General features: G+C 33.3%; 1 protein-coding gene across 7 annotated transcripts in view; it reads left to right on the top strand.

Annotated features, from left to right (window-relative positions):
• The window catches only part of Rbp6 (RNA-binding protein 6), a 748725-nt gene that overhangs the window by 107968 nt on the left and 621931 nt on the right, over positions 1-18826 (top strand). The window lies entirely within an intron of this gene.

Here is an 18826-nt window from a genome sequence, read left to right as displayed (position 1 = left end):
AGGGTACAATATTGAAGCATCCCGATATATTAAACGCAATTGTTCACGATGTAAAATATCTGTACTCGGATAAAGATACTCGTGGCATGTTGTATTAAATCTAAGTTACAATATTTATAAATGCATTTCTATAGAAAAGTGTCGTATTTCTTTATAAATGTATCATTCTAAATGTCATTTTTTTCAATAACATAATATCGAGAGGTATTTAAATTTGTAGATAATTGAAAGGCAGACTTATGAGCAATAATCAGTTGAAGCTGTTAAGTTTTAACAATTCAATTTTAAATGGATTTATACTTTATTTTTTATGATTCTTTAAATGAATAAATTTTATACTATATGGATATCATGAAAAAGTAGATATACAAAAAAGTAAGTATACAATACAAATTCAAATTTTCCGATACATGTTTAAGGATGTATTACATATATTTTCAAAACAATGAAAAAATTATAAAAAATTACTAACTATTCATATTTAAAAGCAATATAAAAAATTTAGCGGCGGTTTAGAATCTGGATAAAAAATTATTTCATTGAAAAGATAAAAATATGCTCTGAAATATAACAAGAAATAACAACAAATTTCAATTTTTTAAATTTAAGCCTCAAGTATTTAGGATAATTTATGTAAATAAACCAAAATTATTTATTTGTTCATTTATAGGACAACTAATCTCTACATCGCAGTAAAACTTTTTTGCGTAACTTTTTCGTGTAAATATTTTAAGTATTTGAATACTTAAATGGCTTAGACAAAAATAATTGAGATTGTCATTGTTGTGTTTTTCGTGATAAATTAAAATAATTTAATTTTTAATAATAAATGAAGTAAATTAACTATAAAAATATATTGTGAAATAAAAGATGTAATGTTATATTAGGTGTTGGAATTAATTCGTAGCGTTTTACAAGTGATGGGAAGTACTTTCATTAATGTATTTTTTAATGCTCATGTGAAATAAATAACATTCTTTCATTAAAAACGCTACGAATTAATTCCAACACCTAATATTATATAACTTACATATATGTATATATAGTGTAATTTAAAATATAAATATTAAGTATACATTTCTAATTTTAATTTATTTTGTACGGGTGATACATTCTTAACTGAAAGAAATGTACACATGAATTTTTGAGTTAATTTTTGTTCTAAAATATTCTGATCTAATGATCATTTTGCTTGGCCTTTAGAAGAATCAATATACTTCACCGATAATTAATCGCAATCAGTGATGTTTTATATACGCAGTGTGTATCGAGCAAACAGATAGAACATTGCCGCGAGCGCCGTCTGATGCGTTTGAGGATGTAGATTCAGCTCGTCTCATACTTTGACCGCCAATATCGTAACATATTAGAAATTTCAACATACAACTTTATCATACTTGAAAATCAACAGTCAAAATTTTGTCTTACCGCTATACACGTAATTGAAAGTTTTGTCAAACGTATAATCAGCAAGTTGATATTATGTATAAATTAATCCGTTAAATAAGATTTTAAAATCAAAATCAAAAACATGTAATTAATCTTTGTCAAAAATAATTTAGCAGGGAGACTTTTAATTTTTCTAAGTGTAGAGTCATCCAAACAGGAGGATTTTAAAATAAATATTTTATCTTTTATTGTATGTACGAAATATATTTCTATATATATCTATTTCTATATATACCCTAATCAAATACTGTTTTGTGTCAAGTTATTCAAAATTTTTTAAAATTTGTCAAAAATTAAATAAGGAAAAAGAAAAAGTCTTCATCTATGTAACTTACTCTTTAATACGAAATTATTGATAAATATTAGGTTGTATTTTCTTATTCCAATGAAGTGCATGTATGTTAAGTTTCATCGACATTATCATTATTTTGACACATACATACGCAATTAATTGTTTCTTTTATGAACAAAGTCTGAACGTCTCGCATGCATCATGCGAAAGTACTAACATATTTGCTTACTTATGTCAGCTGACATATATGTAAGTCAATACTCGAGGTTAACTCCGCTTAAACCGGTATGCTCCAACACTATGTAATAATTAAAAATCTGCCCGACCAGTATAATATTTCCCAAGATGAACGACTCATCGGGGTCGTTCGTTCGATCGGTCGGTCTCTTATAGCGCCACGCCGAAAAATGCGACATAGGAAGATGAAAGCTGAAAAAAGAACGCTCAGGTATGACCTGCATGACGAGGGACTGTGGATAAAGAGAGATAGGGTGGAGGATAGGATCGCGAATAAAGAGGCGTGAGGGAGACCGCGAATAACGAGAAAGAGGATGACCACGAATAAAGAGGTGGAGGAGGAGGAGGAGGAAGACTCGACAGGCTCTCTCTTCACTTTTCATCCAATATTCAACAAAGGTTCATTCAATTCATCCTTACACGCTAGCGCATGAAACACCGCGCGACGTATGCAAATGGCTGGTGACAAATGATCTTGTTATTCCCGTAGCTCCTCTCGCTCCCGGCCGCCGTGTCCGTTCAGGCATTATACGATGTCGTGCGTCCCTTTGAACCCGGGCGCCGGCATTTCCCCTGCACCGTCGTCGTCGCTCGATGCGTTCGCGCTCGCGCGCCACATCCCGAGCGTTTGAGCGTGAACCGTAGAAGCGAAGCGCATAAAACGGAGATGAACGAAAATCAGCATAGTCGGTTGATTAATTGTAAAAAGGTTGAAGTCAAAAGAGATTCAAGTTGTCTGAAGTTATTGCTTTGATAACTTCGATTTGTCTTTCATAACGTTATAGTGCAGTGTGTGTGTGTGTGTGTGTGTGTGTGTGTGTGTGTGTGTTCCGTTCTGTCGGAGCTGCCATGTTTCACAATCGTTCTCGTGATGTGAAAATCGTTTAAAATCCTTTGCATTTATATCAACATTATTACGACGGATTTAAAACCCATAGCGTTAAATTCTCTCTCTCTCTCACACCATATTGGTGTTTATATCAACATAGTGAGAATTACATTATATAGACATCGCATGGTGTTAAATCCTCATTTCTTAGAATGTACTGAGAGCATAAAATGATTGCAAGTACCATAATTTAACTATATTTCTGTAGTCATTTTTGGGCACAACTATAAATTTATAATTGTTTTAATTATGCACGTTCATAGTTACGTTGAATTATTATCATCACAATTATGATATGCATTCATGTAAGATAATCATATTGCATGGTTATCTTGCACATAAACGGAATTTGCATACAGTATATTGTACTATAAAATACATAGTTCAAAATACAAGAGGAATCATATCGTATTAAAACGTATACAACGATTTACGGTTTACTTTATGATAAATTTTATTCATATTAATAGTGATATTCTATCTTTTATGATATATATATAATAATTATATACACGTATCTATACTCAGAGAAAAGTCATATCATCAACTGGAAATTTGAAGACAAACAGCGCCTCAATGTCTTGTAACAAGAATGATAAATAAGTAATATGAATTAAGAAATTAATAAAATATTATATCATTTATTACAAATGATACAATATTACTATATTTTCTTAGTTCATATTTAATTTCTATATGTATACATAGATAACTATACGTATAGATAACCGGGAATAAAATTACTAAATTTTTGTACAGCACTAAAAACTGTACTGTTGACATATGTATCTCTCAATTATTTTTCTCTCCGAAATTTGAACCCGATGCTGCTCCTTTTATTGTGTGTCGAGTTTTCTTCTTAAAAGAAATTGAACTCCGATGCGTCCCTCTGATGGCAGTATTGTGTATTGTTCGTAGGTGAGCGATTTTAGTTAGAGTTTTTACAATATAAATAATAAATTTTTAGTTAAAAATCCAATATAATCCAATGTACTATTAATATAGTCACACATACTTAAAAAATGTTTGTTTCTTTAGTTTTTTCTTTATCATATCTCTTAATTATACTATTATCATGTAAATAGTTAGCGAATGTTAAGAAAATAACTATTTACTATAATTACGATTGTATTTATTATATAAAAAAGGTAATTTTTATTTACCATTTGTATTTAAATATTTTACTATATTAATAGTGGAAATTATTATAATTTATAATATATAATATTTCTATATTTGCAAGAACTATATACATATATATAAGATTATTATTACTAATATTATAGCGATAATATAATCATAAAAATAAATCTTCTAACTATAATTTTTTAACCATGCAATATTTATGCAATTGTAGTCACAAATACCAAACACTTTGTTTTCAGTGTATATTTTAAAGATTAACAGTTTGAAAAGATAACTTGAAATCTCCACATGATAAATAATTTTAAAATGTTTTTAAAATATTGTGAATATTGCTTTATCAAGTGTGTACGTTGAAACATAATGAAACTTATCATTTTTGACAGAAACATTTGGGTTACGTACATCTGTTTAATCAGAGGGAAAGCATTAAAGTAGGCCAAGTGTTTGCGATCGATGTCGTAATCGACCTAGACCTCAGTCCCAGGTCGAAGAATTTTGTATGGAATCGAGAGAAATTACATCGAGAGAGATTGTATCGTTTGTGATTTTTCTATTTCCTTCCGTTTGATTTTTGCGCGCGACATGTAATCTTTTCTTCTCTGGGACATGTCCTTGGAATTTTTTTGTATAGGGCCAAGGTTTTGTGTAGGGCTTATAATCCTTACTAAGAACAGGACACATCTATAAAAATCAGAAGGATACATTTAAACGAGCACTTTGATTCGTATTTACTCTTTTCCTTATTCAAAACGTGCGAAATCAACTCCTTCAAACCTTAATTTTATTCAAATTATTATGTAAAAAAATTGTTTTTAAATTTATAATTTATCTTAATAAGTAATTCATACTAAACATTTAATATTTTTCAAAATTTTGACTATTTTTCGAACATATACATTATTATGTACATCAAATCTCATTGTCAGATGATATCGATGGAATTGAATAATTTTGATGAATAATAGTCTTCAAATTTAATGCATTATGATGTACCTACGCAGAGAGAAAGAGAGAGAGAGAGAGAGAGAGAGAGAGAGAGAGAGAGAGAGAGTGAAGGTACTGAAGAGATTAAGAGAAATTGTAATCTTAACGATAAAAGTACATTTTATCTGCAACACACATGACACAGAAAATATATCTGATTAGTTTCTCTTATCGAGTATTAATTTTCTTTTGCCGTCACTATTACATAAAACAATCTTGGAAGAACTGACTTTCACGCGAGACGTATGTGCTTCCTGATATCGAATCTTTTCGTCTTTCTTTCTCTTTTCCTTTTCGGTACACGCTTCTTAGGTCCTTTTATATTTTATTAAAGTTATTCCTCAAGTGTGTGCGCTCCAAGACTTTGGCATAACTTTTTTAATATTCGCTGCGTCTTCGTTCGGAAGAAAACGTTTCTCGTTATCTGAAAAATCGCGTAGATAATCTCCTTCTCTTTTGCTTTTTCGAGTGAGAAATTTCCTAAAGACGCGTGCGTATTTCAAGCTGGCAATAAGGTACGATATGCCCAAAGGAGAGGGAAGAGAGAGAAAATTATTTAGTCCCCATTAACGTCAGTCACATTTACTTGTCGAGATGTATTTCCTTCGTCTTTCTGCTATCCTCTCGTTCTCACCTAAAGTTCATTTCTCCATCTCTCTCTCTCTCTCTCTCTCCCTACTTTTACCGTCTCCTTTTCTCTCCTTTTCCTGTTTCTTCGGCAATGTCGGAAACCCGCCGCAGCTCGTTATTTAACATCCTCGCTCGACGGCGATGTCGACGGGGGAAACGACGGATTTGATTTCATTCGTTTTGCGGGAGAAGGATAATATTATGTTATTCTCGTAACTCTAATAATAACGCGGCTACTTGCGTTAACGACCTAAACGCTTACGCTAGTTAACCCAAAGTGCCTTACGTCGCAGATATAAGCGGGCACACAAGCCGTACATTAATTTTCTAGAAGCGTTGAGAATTCGCTAAATGGAGAAAAAAATACGCCTCCAGCAATTTCCCTTACGGAATATTAAGTGTTTGATGTACGATTTCGTTTGATATTTATTACTAATTTTACTGTTCAAGTGCCAGTTCTAAACGATAATTTTCAATAATCTTGGAAATATTTACAAAAAAAGTTATTACATTAAACGCGCGCGCAATTTGCATGTCAACGTGGAAATTATAATCCATGATATTTCAGTACAAATATTTCACATGGCAAGAAGCGATACGAGTCTCACGAACTTCTCTTGGAATTGTAGAGACGGTTAAAACGCGAAAACCGGCAAGATGTTCATCATCCACTAAATTTCGAGCCAGTTAAATCTGGTCAAGGCGACTCTATCGCGGATATTCTACTCGCGTCCCTCGATTCTACTCTTCCTACATCTTCCTTTTTCTCCCTCTTTCTCCCTCTTTCTTCAGCCTCTCTCCTTGTATTTCTCATTTCGCGAGGCGGTGCGAGAGAACCAATATTTCCTCGCAACGTCCGCATCCCGACTCGAGGTAGGAATCGAGAAGGGAACTCCATCGGTGCACTCTTTTATAAATATTTATCCTCATTTGAATCCATCGGAGACCGAGTCCCCTCCCTCCTCTTTATCCTCCTGCGTCCTTCACTCCTACCCGTTCTTGCTCACGACCTCTCCCCATCTTCGAGGCCAAACTCCCAGGCGTGTATTTGTTCTTGCAAATCTTTTATACGTTTCGTACGCGGATTTGCATCCATAACTGCCATGGGCGACCCGAATCGGCTCTTTCATCTCGGCTTTATTTCTCCTCCCATTCTTTTCTGTGTTCTCCCTTTATTTCTCTTTTGTTTCCCTTTTCTCGCTTTTCGCGATGACGCCCCTCAAGATTTTCGTCAATTTTATTTCGTCTGTTTCTTGGATAAAACATTTTTTGGATAAAACGAAATCGGTACGCTCATATCGATACTTTTATCACTCGTAGCTTTAATGTAGCTTTTCAATTAACAATAATACAGGTGGAAATTCTTTGTGGTATCTTAAAATGCTTACTAGCATCATTATTATGAAAAATTCACAATCGATTTTGATATTATTCCATCTTCAGTTTATATATACGAGTATTATTCCATCTTTCAAGTCTGATAAATCGACACGCAATTTATAGAACTGAACAGATGCGTTTAATAAATTACCATGGAAATATTATTAAGCAACATTATTCGCTTTGAATAAATGAAGACTTTTTTCCCCTTATTTGTGTTTTTTTTCTCTCTCTCTCTCTCTCTTTTTTCCTCTCTTTCTTCTTATCTGATAGTACTTATTTAAAAGTATTCGATTTTAATTGACTTAACCTTGTGACATTTTATGCTTTCAATCGATCTTTGAAAAGGTGTCGAGCCAGTTAGCCAAGCACCTGAAGAAATATAGAAAGTGACTACGATCGTTTTCATTGTTGTGCTGTAAAAAGATTGTGGCAAGAAAGATCGTCTCGTCTGGTCTTTGCGTAACTGATTTCTGGTTCACGATCATGCCACGACAGGGACGTAGGATATTATCCGCTCTTATGATTCTCTCATATGATTCTCGACGATATCACAGTCGACCTCGGTCAACGGCAACGAGCAGGCATTTCTCTTCGCGGCGGGCTGGCAGTCGGTGCACTATTACTGTCTTTCCGAGAATATTAATTACACGGCGAATGAGACGGGAAAAGCCATCTCGGGCTTCGAGGAAATACGCTGAGGTCGACGAGAGCCGGCTTAACCCTTTCATTCGAGGTGGTTTACTTTTGCGTTTAACCCTTTCGCTTCTACTACTCGCAAACGTCGCTGTAATATTTAAGCGGTCCTAACTTACCAGCTCGCTGGGTAATTACTTTACTTTTTATAAATTGCGAACTTTCTTACCTAATTGAAACATAAATATTTTATTTTATTGATTTTTTTTTATTGCTCGGCTCTTTCTTTTTTGTGAAGCAAATTTTTCGAGCAAAAAAGAATTTTACCATAAGAAATATGTAGGTATCAGAGGATTGTTAAAATAGCTATAATGGAAATAAATAGGAATTTTAATTAATTATGCCAGAAAAACGCAACGAGACAGTATAATCATAGTTTCTTCCGACTTCCTTTAGTTTATCAATGGATCTCCTTACACCCTCATCTATCTTGACATACTTTTACGTCTGTTGCACAAACAATTAAATTCATCTACAGATTTCTTTGTTCCTAAATATAAATCTTTCTTTCTGTAGAACATTATTTCCCTATATTTCATAAAGCTATATCCTATTTCCGAAGATTACTTTTTGTTTGTCTTATCTATTCACGGGATATAGAAGTTGAGCACCATCGAAAACCAAAGGAAGTCACGAATACGTGACTTGTGATGCACTTTCTTCTCTCGTCTCTGCGACTCTGCCCCAGACGTTCTTGAGTTCGATTATACTTCGTGGCCTTCCGTTTCTTCTCCCGCTTCCTCACCACCTTCGGCTTCCTTCATCTATCCGGGCAACCCTTTGGCGTAGGTAGGTGCGTGCGCGCACGATACGCGCATTGAATTCGCGCGAGCAGCAGATCGATCGATCTCGTTCGCGAAATGTCACGCGAAACGAAGATTAATCGCTCGTGGAATCGACCACGTTCATTGTCGCGGGTTTTTCGATTTTGACGCCCGCTACGGCACGGCGTGATCGACGGTGATAACACGAAGGGATCGACGGACGCTCATTAAAGAGACCACCCTCTGCGTCAATTTTCAAGGATAGGGCACGGCGTGAAAGCGACCCTCAACATGTTTTCGTGTCGCATCTTCAGAATACGATACAGAACGTGCAGATTTAATGCGCGGCGTAATGCAACTCTTTTTAGTCGACTTTCTGAATAATGTGATAAGATACAGAAGAAGCTTATCAGGAATAAATACAATCGCGCCATCATGTTATCTGTCTTGCTGATATACTTATATTGATGTAAGAATTAAGTATACACAAACTCGCACGGAAACATTTTATTTTGGATTATCTAAACATTCAGCTGGAGATAGACTTTTAAAAATAATTTTGTTGGATTATCAAAAATTATGTAAGATGCTCGAGCTGGTTACTAGAACGTCAAAATTTGTTGTAGAATTGCTTATCGTGTTTGAGATTACTACATAATTATTTTGATGGTCCAGTAAAATTATTTTCAGATTTTTTTTCAGTATCTAGCTAAATTTTTAGATACTTTGGGAAAATTGTTCTTTCCGTATAAGAAGTATTTTCAGTTTTCAATTCTACGAATTCTGATTTACTGTTTTTTTTTTAATGGCGAAAAATTATGTAGATTCTGTTTCTCACATTGTTTAAAAGTTCGAGCATGATTTGCATTTATCAAATAGTATGCGCGAATGTTCTTCAACGGCGAACGCCGTTACATTTTTTGTTGTTCAGGATTTGAGTTTTAGTACCCTTTGCCGCTGCTTAGTGCTTTCTCTTCCGGACGCGGAGCACCTCGTTGAAGCGATTCGGCGGGTATCACGCGGGTTGGCACGCACACCGAAATCTCACAGCTTTCTTGATTCTATTTTTCCTCTCTGTTCGCTTGTCGAGCGCGAATGCAAAAAAAAAAAGAGGAAAAAAAGACGCAAGAAGAGCGCCACGGCTTCGCGCGTTGCCAAAAACCGAAATGAAGCGCGCCTCAGGGAAAAGTAATGCACGCCGTCGACAACGATAATTCTGGCAGCCATCGTTGTTGTGGTTGTGCTTGTTTTCTATCGTAGTGGCGAAGCAAAACAAAAGTCACGTACAAATAACGGTCGGCAGTCGTAAGCAGGGTGAACGAAAAAGAGAAAAGGAATTAGAAAGTGCGGAGTAAGAGGCCTAGATTAATTTATGAATTGAGAAGACAAATAGAAAGAAAGAGAAACACGAGAGGAAAGAGAAAAGGAACGATGAAATATAATTTTCGAGAAAACTTTTAAGTGCACTGAATGAACGAATGCTGAATTAGAATAACTGCAGGAAGAGAAGAAGCTTTGTAGCTTCTGCTACGTACAATATTAAGGGCCGGTTGTTCCAGCTTCAAATAAACTATGTGATAATTTACCTATTGGACAAACAAAAGCATAAAAGAGTAAAACAGTGAACTAAAATTTACCGAAAGATGGAACAACCCAGCCTAAATGATACAAAGTTAAATAGATGGCATATAATTAGTAAGACGTAAGCAGTAAGGAAATTAATATATTGAAGGTGCTTATGTTATGTTTTACGGTGATCGTTACTGTGATTGGCCAATTCACTTACTGTTTATGTTTAGTACAGTTTAAGTTTTTTCATGGCCTTTAGACTTTTAATTATTCTTTTTCTTTTGATGTCATACGTGAATGTCATGTTTTTATAAATTTTTTGGCAAATAATAAATTTTAATTTAATAAAATTAGTTAACAAGTGTGTATTAATTATATATATTAAAAGTATACACACATATCATCATCATTAATAAATAGAAAAGATATACAATCTATTAATAGAAAATTACAAAAAACTGTATTAATTAAATAATAAATGTATATTCCAAATAAAAAAAAATAGAAATACTTTTTAACAGTATATTAACAATGACAACAATAATAATGATATTAATAATGATAATAATCGTTTTGTGAAATATAATTTTGTGAACCAATACAAAATTAAATTCCAAGTGGAGGGAAAGAAGAGACAGCGGATAGGAGAAATACTTTTGTCTCTTCTATCTTGACTATCGTGATAAACTGTGTCGCAAAGAAAGAAAAGAGAGAAAGAAAAAACTATAGAATTTAAATGGAGGAAGTAAGGTAAAAAAGAGGAGAAATGGGTATAGAGGAGAGAGAGAGGGGGTGGGAGATGGGAAAAATGCAGGATAAACATAACTGTGACACCGACTTCGGTGCCAGTTAGCAAATCAGTGCTTTCTTGAGGAAACTGTCGCTAAATTAGAGAACTAAAATTTTTGGTTAGAGCACTGCAGGCTTTAGCCAACCTCTTATGGACAGTGATGCCTACTATTTGGTGAAAGAAAATTCAAATAGTCGTAAAACTCATCCCTTCGCAGTTTGGACCATTTCGGACATTGTTTTACGAGACGAATTCCTTGATTTTGTTCGCTTACTTGATATTTTATTTAATTCTTTCGAACATCTTTACGTCCTTTAGCTTAAAGTCTTTAGGTTTGATACTAGTTTTTGAGAGTTAAAAAATCGTAAAGTATTTTTTAAGAAATCCTACGATTTTTTAATATAACGTGATTTATACAGATTACTTCTTTATCATTTCTGTAAATTTCATATTCAATTCTTAGAATTTCTCCATTCTCTCTCTCTCTCTCTAAAGTTTATAAATATCATTTAAAAGGTAGTTTGAGTTTTTACAGATTCTTATTTATGAGATTTTTTGTTTGAAGGCTAAAATGGAAAATTAATTTAAACGTTTAACGCTTTGCTATATCATTCTGGCATTATCGATGGAAAGATAACGGTTCGATTTGGCAGCTTCCAATGTCGTTCTTTCATCGTTAAACATGACGTTAGCGATTAAAGTTGACGGCCACGATTGTCTCCAGAGATTAGCGAAAATGGAATTTTCGCTTACCGCACTCCTAATTCGATGTGCCGCGCCCGTCTTAGTTTGGGGATGGAGAAACTTCCGGTTAATGTTGCGGACATTAGTTTTAATGTGCAATAAGATCGTTTCACATTTGCTAGCCGTCGACAAGGACCTCAAAGAGGAAAAGACTGAGAAGGAGAGAATCGGTTGAAGGCCACCTGGAGATTCAAAGACATCTCAACGGTTGCAGCAGCGACGTTTTAACGAGCCTTTTATGCCTCCAGCTTCATTATCTTCGGTAACGATCAGAAGTCAGCAGTTTGGTATGCAAATCGATTCGAATCATGAAACGTAGACCGTTGGATGTCAATGGGACTTCCGCGAAAGTTGCACGCGATTTAGTTCTTTATCCTGCAATATTTGCTGTCATCGTGTTGTAGGAAGGAAAATTATTCCACGAGAATTTCAAGTTTTAATTAATAAAGTTTATAATTACCGTTTTTCTGCGAGTAACTGCATTGTCCTTAATCGCATGGACGCGTAAATAAATTTATTTTTTGTCATAGATTATTGCATAGATTTTTTGTCATAGATTCATGCTTCTTTCATGACTTAAAAAGTGACTTGTCGAGACTAATAATTAGAACATACTTGGTTTCTCTATGCAATTATAAGCGGAAAATTGTAAACAGTAATTATTATTAAGATTTTATTTTAGAGAAAGAAAAAAACTTTATAAAAAAAGAATAAAAGAATATGAAAATTTGCAAAGATTTGCATTGATCCTCGGAAAACCGAGTAAAAAATGATCCATATTTTTAAAAAAGTTTAATTAACATTTCAGTATTAATAATGATGAAATAGTATAATAGATATAATTGCCGTATGAAAACTGTTACAATGTTGAGAATACGTAGTGTCATCTTGTCACGCTCATAAACGTTATATAACGTTTAATGTTACGTAAAATGGGATAAGAAGTATTACTCTTAATACTTATTTCATAGCTTCTCTCTTTTTGTATTCCTTGCTGCGGATATCTTTCTTATGAGTTTATTAATCTTCTCAGCGAATGCATACATTAACATGCTATTACTTTTATACATATATTGTATTATCGTTATATTAAGATGGATTGCTTTATATAGACCGTTCGTATTACAAAGTACTTATTTCATTTTTTATTTATATGTTAAATGGATATAGTAGATAAAAAATAACCCATAAAAATGTGTTGGCATTTTAACCAATATTGCAAAAAAAAAAATCATAATTAATTTTATAAATAAAAATAAATCGTAGCGAAAATTTCAAAAATAAAATTAAATATTTTCCTATATGATTGTTTAAAGTTTATAATTTATGCTTGACTTTAAATATGTCTGCGGTATATTGAGAACTAATTACAACTAGTATAAATTGAGAGATTTTGACGATTATTTTGTATAATTCGGTAAAATTATTGCGACATTATAAAGTTATAAAAATTAACAGTCACAAATACAATCGGAATGTTGCATTTACTGAAATAAATCTTTAATAATTTACATTTATTCTTTTAAGATATCTTTTTTGTTTCTATTTTAGAAATGGCACATTATTCACAATCTATTTGATTTTTTACGTTGTTAGTCTCTCTTTCTTTCTCTTTCTTTTTTTATGTAACAAAATTAGCTATCTATTAATTACAATATAGACTGACATGTGAATCATATATGTATATATTTCGCATATGTTTCGTATATGTTTCACGAATCTCATCTAATTAATACGAAATATTGTCTGAGAGATGAATATTAAAACAAAATTATTAATGTCTTTGTACCAAAAAGCTATACCAAAAAATGAATCGTCGAATAAAAGTGTACAAACAGAGAAGTACTTGAAAATTATGTTGCTAACAAAAGCATTAAAATTGATATTTTCTATTTTTGATGCTATGAAATTGAGGTATGATCGAAATAACAGATACATTTTATTTATATATATAGGATCATAATTTTCATAATACGAAGATAATAATTTTAGATTATTATAATTATACAGAGATGAAATTTTATTGCATTAAATTGTTTGTACAGTGTAGTGTAAATTTCCAACTATTGGAAATTTGATTAAATTTTACATTTCAATATCTATTAAAATAAATTTGTTGAAATTTTACAATATATTGTTACATATTTAAAGAAAATAGACAAATAAAATGGTCAAATTTCAAAATAAAACTGGGATAATGTTGTTTTATCTTTCAAAATTTCTTTGGAAAAACGATAAAAACGAACATATGTGTTTGATCTTTATGTTTTATTTAAATTTATAATTAACAAGACACGCAATTACGCCGTAAGACATTCGTATAAAATGTATAAAATTTCTTTTCGGACGAATACCGAAATGTAAAACGAACAGAATTATAGTGGCAAACGCGAGTTTACCGCATGTCGGACACAGAAAGCCCATTAAGAACGAACTCGTATGCTCAATGCCCAGCTCCGCAACAATGCGGCACTTTTGCTGGACAAACACACATCCCTCCCCCCCCCCCCCCCTCCCCGCGAATTCTCTCTCCGTTAGGAACCCTTTCTCTCCCTGGAAGTTCACAACGACAAAACGGTACACTCCACAAAACTCGTTGCCATTTGTCGTTAGATACATAGCGAAGGTTGAGGGTTTCAAAGTTTACACGCGAGGAGTAGTAATAATAATAATAATAATATAAATAGCACAGGACGCGGATAATAGTTGTGATGTTATAAGGGAGATATCGCTATTCCGATAGCTAATCATCGTTTGTGTTATTTTAAATAGGTGTAGGTCTATAGAAAAATTAAGATTTTCTCAATAAGTTTTATACCGTGTATCAATTCTCATTAGTCGCACGTTGTAAATTGAATTTTCTCAACCTGGAAGTTTTTAATTGCTTCGAAACTAGATAAACTGGAGGTAACGGAAGAAACTTTCAAGACTTCACCATTTATTTTCATGCTGAAAGAATCAACCATGCGATATGCTTGAAGCAAAGTCACAGAGCGACACGAGTCTTACAATAATCAAGATCGTAGCGTCGGTCAAGCTGTGGACAGGGAAGAGAAGGGTTGGGCTCATACCAGAGAAATGAAAAGAGGTGTAGGAACGCAATGGGAAAATGAAAGGAAGCGAATAGAGCGACGGAGAGACGAGGAGGAGAGAAAGAGAGCGGAACGGTAAAAGAGAGAAAAATCCGAGAGCCTCGTCGGTATCCGGTCTACTCGGCACGGCGGACTCATTAAGGGGTTATTTCAAAGTTTAACTGAATCGAGTTGGGAGGAAGAGATGATAAAAACTCAGAGCACCCTCTCTCCTCCTTCTCCCTCTCCTTCCCCTTTTCCCTCGTATAGTTCACCACTGTCTCCTTACAGTTCTACTCCTCTTACCGTCCCGCGCGCGGACTCGGGCAGACTTCTTCATTCCTCCGTCGACACTCTGTACCGTTGGCAATATTAATTAACGTCATCCTGCAGCCACAGTCCAGATATTTGCAGTTTGTTAGTCGGCAAGATGCTAAGTCGCGACGCTCTTCCTCCTTCCATCCCATCGTCGCTTCCTTTTACGTCGCTTAGCAGCACATCGTTATATCGCTTCCATATCAGTTTCATACTGCATTATTAAAGGACATGACGTACCTTCTCTTTCGCATTGAACTTGAAAATCGTGAAAATAATGAGGGAAGCACTCGGTAATCTTAATAATTAATGATTAAAAGATTAAACGTCTACCACCTATAATCTCATTAGTGTGTATATGTATATATTTTATTAATTAATTAACCATCGAAAAAATTAATTAAGAATGTTGAAATATATGCGTATTTACGTACATTCCATTTTTATTTTACAATAAATTTATCGTTGATATGCACTTTATTTGGCACTCTTAATATTATCTTGAGTTTGATATCAAGTAAATAAAAAATGAAAAACGATCGAATCGAAATTTCGGAGACGCAAGAGGAAGAGGATATCCGCCATAGCCGTCGTTGCTTCTCTTTCCTCCTCATTCAATTATAAAGTGATCAACGTCCACCCTCTCGGTGGCACGGTTAACGATTCCAGATGGAAAACTTCAGCTCTACGTAATTCCCTTTTACACTCGACGAAATCCGCTCGTTAGTGTGCAAAATGTATTCGCACGCGCACACACACACACACACATATCTGTTCATGGCACGAAATGGGTATATCTAGCCCTCATTCCAATTTCTACACTTAACGATAAGTCTTCCAGAATAGCTACCACTAAGACCTGGTATTCACAGATAGAAGTAGATCCCTCGAAAAGGATATCGAGCCGAAAAAATATGAGAAAACAAGATAAAGTCCTTTAGAATAATTCTTGATACGTTTACAAAGTACACCTGCGTTTTATTAAAAATAGGATTACATAAATGTACATCGTGTTGAGAGAGACAAATATTTCACGACGTGAACTACTTTTTATATCAAAAACAAAGTTCGCCTATGGGAAATTTTAATATCTCCGTGACATCGCCTTGTACGAAATTTGTAATGAAAAGAATGAGATAAAACATTAGCATTACGTAATGTATACGTTGACATTACGAATAAGATCGCAACTTATAAATGTCACGTATTATTTCACAGACATTCATCTCGGTCGATTGAAGAAAAAGGAATTGCTGCAATGTTGCACCCTGTTGACTTGGGTAAAAACACAATGTTATACAATAAAATTTAGCATTGCGAATGAGATTGTAACGCATTCGTATCATTAGAGAGTCTCACGTTTTGATCGTTCTCGACACCGCGCGCGTGCCTGCTTGACTTATACACCTGATAAATACATGGAGTCCTCGAGGAGACCCGTACAGGGTGGCCTCATGTTACCGGCTATCCGGCGGCGTGTAAACAAATTGGCAGTAATGACGTTGCAATTTGTCAGATCGCCCGTGCCATGTGAACGCGTGCGCAACAGTGTATACATGCGTGTCCGCGTGTGTATGCGTGTGTGTGTGTGTGTGTGTGTGTGTGTGTTGCATATGTGACATGCGAGGGTTAAGATTGTAACGCGATGTACCTGATCGCGCCAGGTATATCCCCGTCTTATTTACATATATATTCACTTACAATACTTTGCGCATGTTAAGAGTTAAGACCGATGGAACTGAATATAATCGCGTTATCTGGCGAAAAATTCCACCTATCAAGAAAAATCTTTTGTTTCTTTTTTTTTTATTTTGCTCGAAGTACATTATTAAACAGGCTTGTACGTTAGCAATGTAAAATATAATAATCTACATCTATATGTGTGTACATACAATACAAACTATTTACGTAAAGAATTTAAGGATCATCGAAATCTATCGTTGCACTGCACTAAAGTTTTTATCTCCCTTGTATATTTTTATTTATCGATATTAAAGTCAGTTATATTAACAATAATAAAACCTATATTTTTTTCTGTATTGTATTAGATATCCAGTTGATAATAATTTATACATTTTATATCTTATATGTTGTGCATGAAAAAGATTCGTATTTTAACGTGAACTGTAAATATAATATGTAAATTGTAGGTAAACATAATCTTGAAGACGACACGATTCTGCTGTTACCAAAAGAGCTTTGGTAACTCAATTCTTTGAGTTACATAATATTTTTGTTTCTTTTAATTTTCATGTATGTTAAAATGTGAATCAATTCATTTCTGTAATTGAATTGATTAGTTTTAAAGTAAACAACGTCTAATAAATATTAATGTATGCACTTAATAAATGCAAATAATAAACTGATTTTGAATGAAACTTAATATATTTCTTGAGTTAAACTTGAATTTAACTTTATTATTTTAATACAATTCGTATAAGGGCTAAATGAGCCAAGCACGTTGTCTGTGCAATAAAATATATATTGTTACAAATTATAAAAGTCTTCTCGAAACGTTTCGGTTCTCAACGGAACCATTTTTATAAATTTGTAACAATATATATTTTATTGCATAGACAATAGTTCTTGGCTCATTCAGCCCTCATACGAATTGTATTGAATTGATTAGTTCACTGAGCCTTTATAATTTTCAATATTAATTTTATTATTTTAATTAAATTAACAACATGAGTAGGAATCAATGATAATCTATAGAAATGATTAATCCTTACATATGATAAGTCATTTGTGTCTTGTACATTTTTTCCTTTGAAATATATTAGGCTAAAATATTGGATACCTGGTAAATAATGGTTTTTTTATCTATTTCTTAAGACAACTTTACAAATCCCTTCTAAAGATTTTAAAGTATATGTAAGAATCATTTATTAATTTTTGTATACTTAAAAACGATGAAAAATTAATCTAGACACAAACATCGTGTGTACCTAGTAAAGAATTAAAAAATCATCCGTATGTATTAAGAGTTAAAAATAATTCAATTATATGGCAGAAAACAATTTCTGTAGATAGTTACATGAATAGTTAAATCATCACTGCATTTATATGAATATTAAAAATATTATTAATAAATCTCATATTATTAATTAATGCTCAGAAATATATAATATCAGAAATTTTTTGATCATTAGTTTTCGATGTTGAATTCGATAAAACTTGCAACGCTTAGATAACAGCGACATATAGTTATCTTATAAATATTAAACGATAAAATAATCGAGAATTACATTATAAAAATAACTTTTCATGTATAATTTAGCGTTCATAAACAAACTTAAATTGCTGATCTTGTCTCTTAATTTTAGACTTTGGCACACAGCCCACACGTAGTTTCTTACATATTAATTTATAACATTCTGCTTCATAATCAAGGGAGAGGAACAGTTTAGCGAGAAAACAACTGTTCCTAGTAAAGCTGTCCTATTAATGTTTAAGTTAAAAGTCTGTGGTACACGCGCGCTTACCATGTTGTGTTGTGTAATGCAATTACAGCGACCATGCGCATGTAAAAATTAGTCGCACGTTAGGCTAATGAAGAAACTTACTTAACGAGTTAGGAAGTGACTCCAACATGTCCTCAACGGGCAGCCAATTTAGTTATAAATGGACAAGAAAATATGTTACCACACAAATTTTTTATGTTTATTAAATGTTTGAAATTAAAATATATACAGCACGTTAATATATTAATATTAATGTTGTGTATATCAAAACATGCAGTTTCTATATTAATATTATACCTTTATAGATACCTGGTAGTCAGAAATGAAATTTCACATTGAAATGGCATATTATGTGTATAAAGCATAGCTGTAATTTTCATTCTAATACAGGTGATAAAATGTTTCA

The sequence above is a fragment of the Acromyrmex echinatior genome, chromosome 2 (assembly GCF_024713525.1).
Source record: "Acromyrmex echinatior isolate Ae372 chromosome 2, ASM2471352v2, whole genome shotgun sequence".
Classification (NCBI taxonomy): Eukaryota; Metazoa; Arthropoda; class Insecta; order Hymenoptera; family Formicidae; genus Acromyrmex; species Acromyrmex echinatior.
This window is presented reverse-complemented; position numbering and strand designations above follow the sequence as displayed.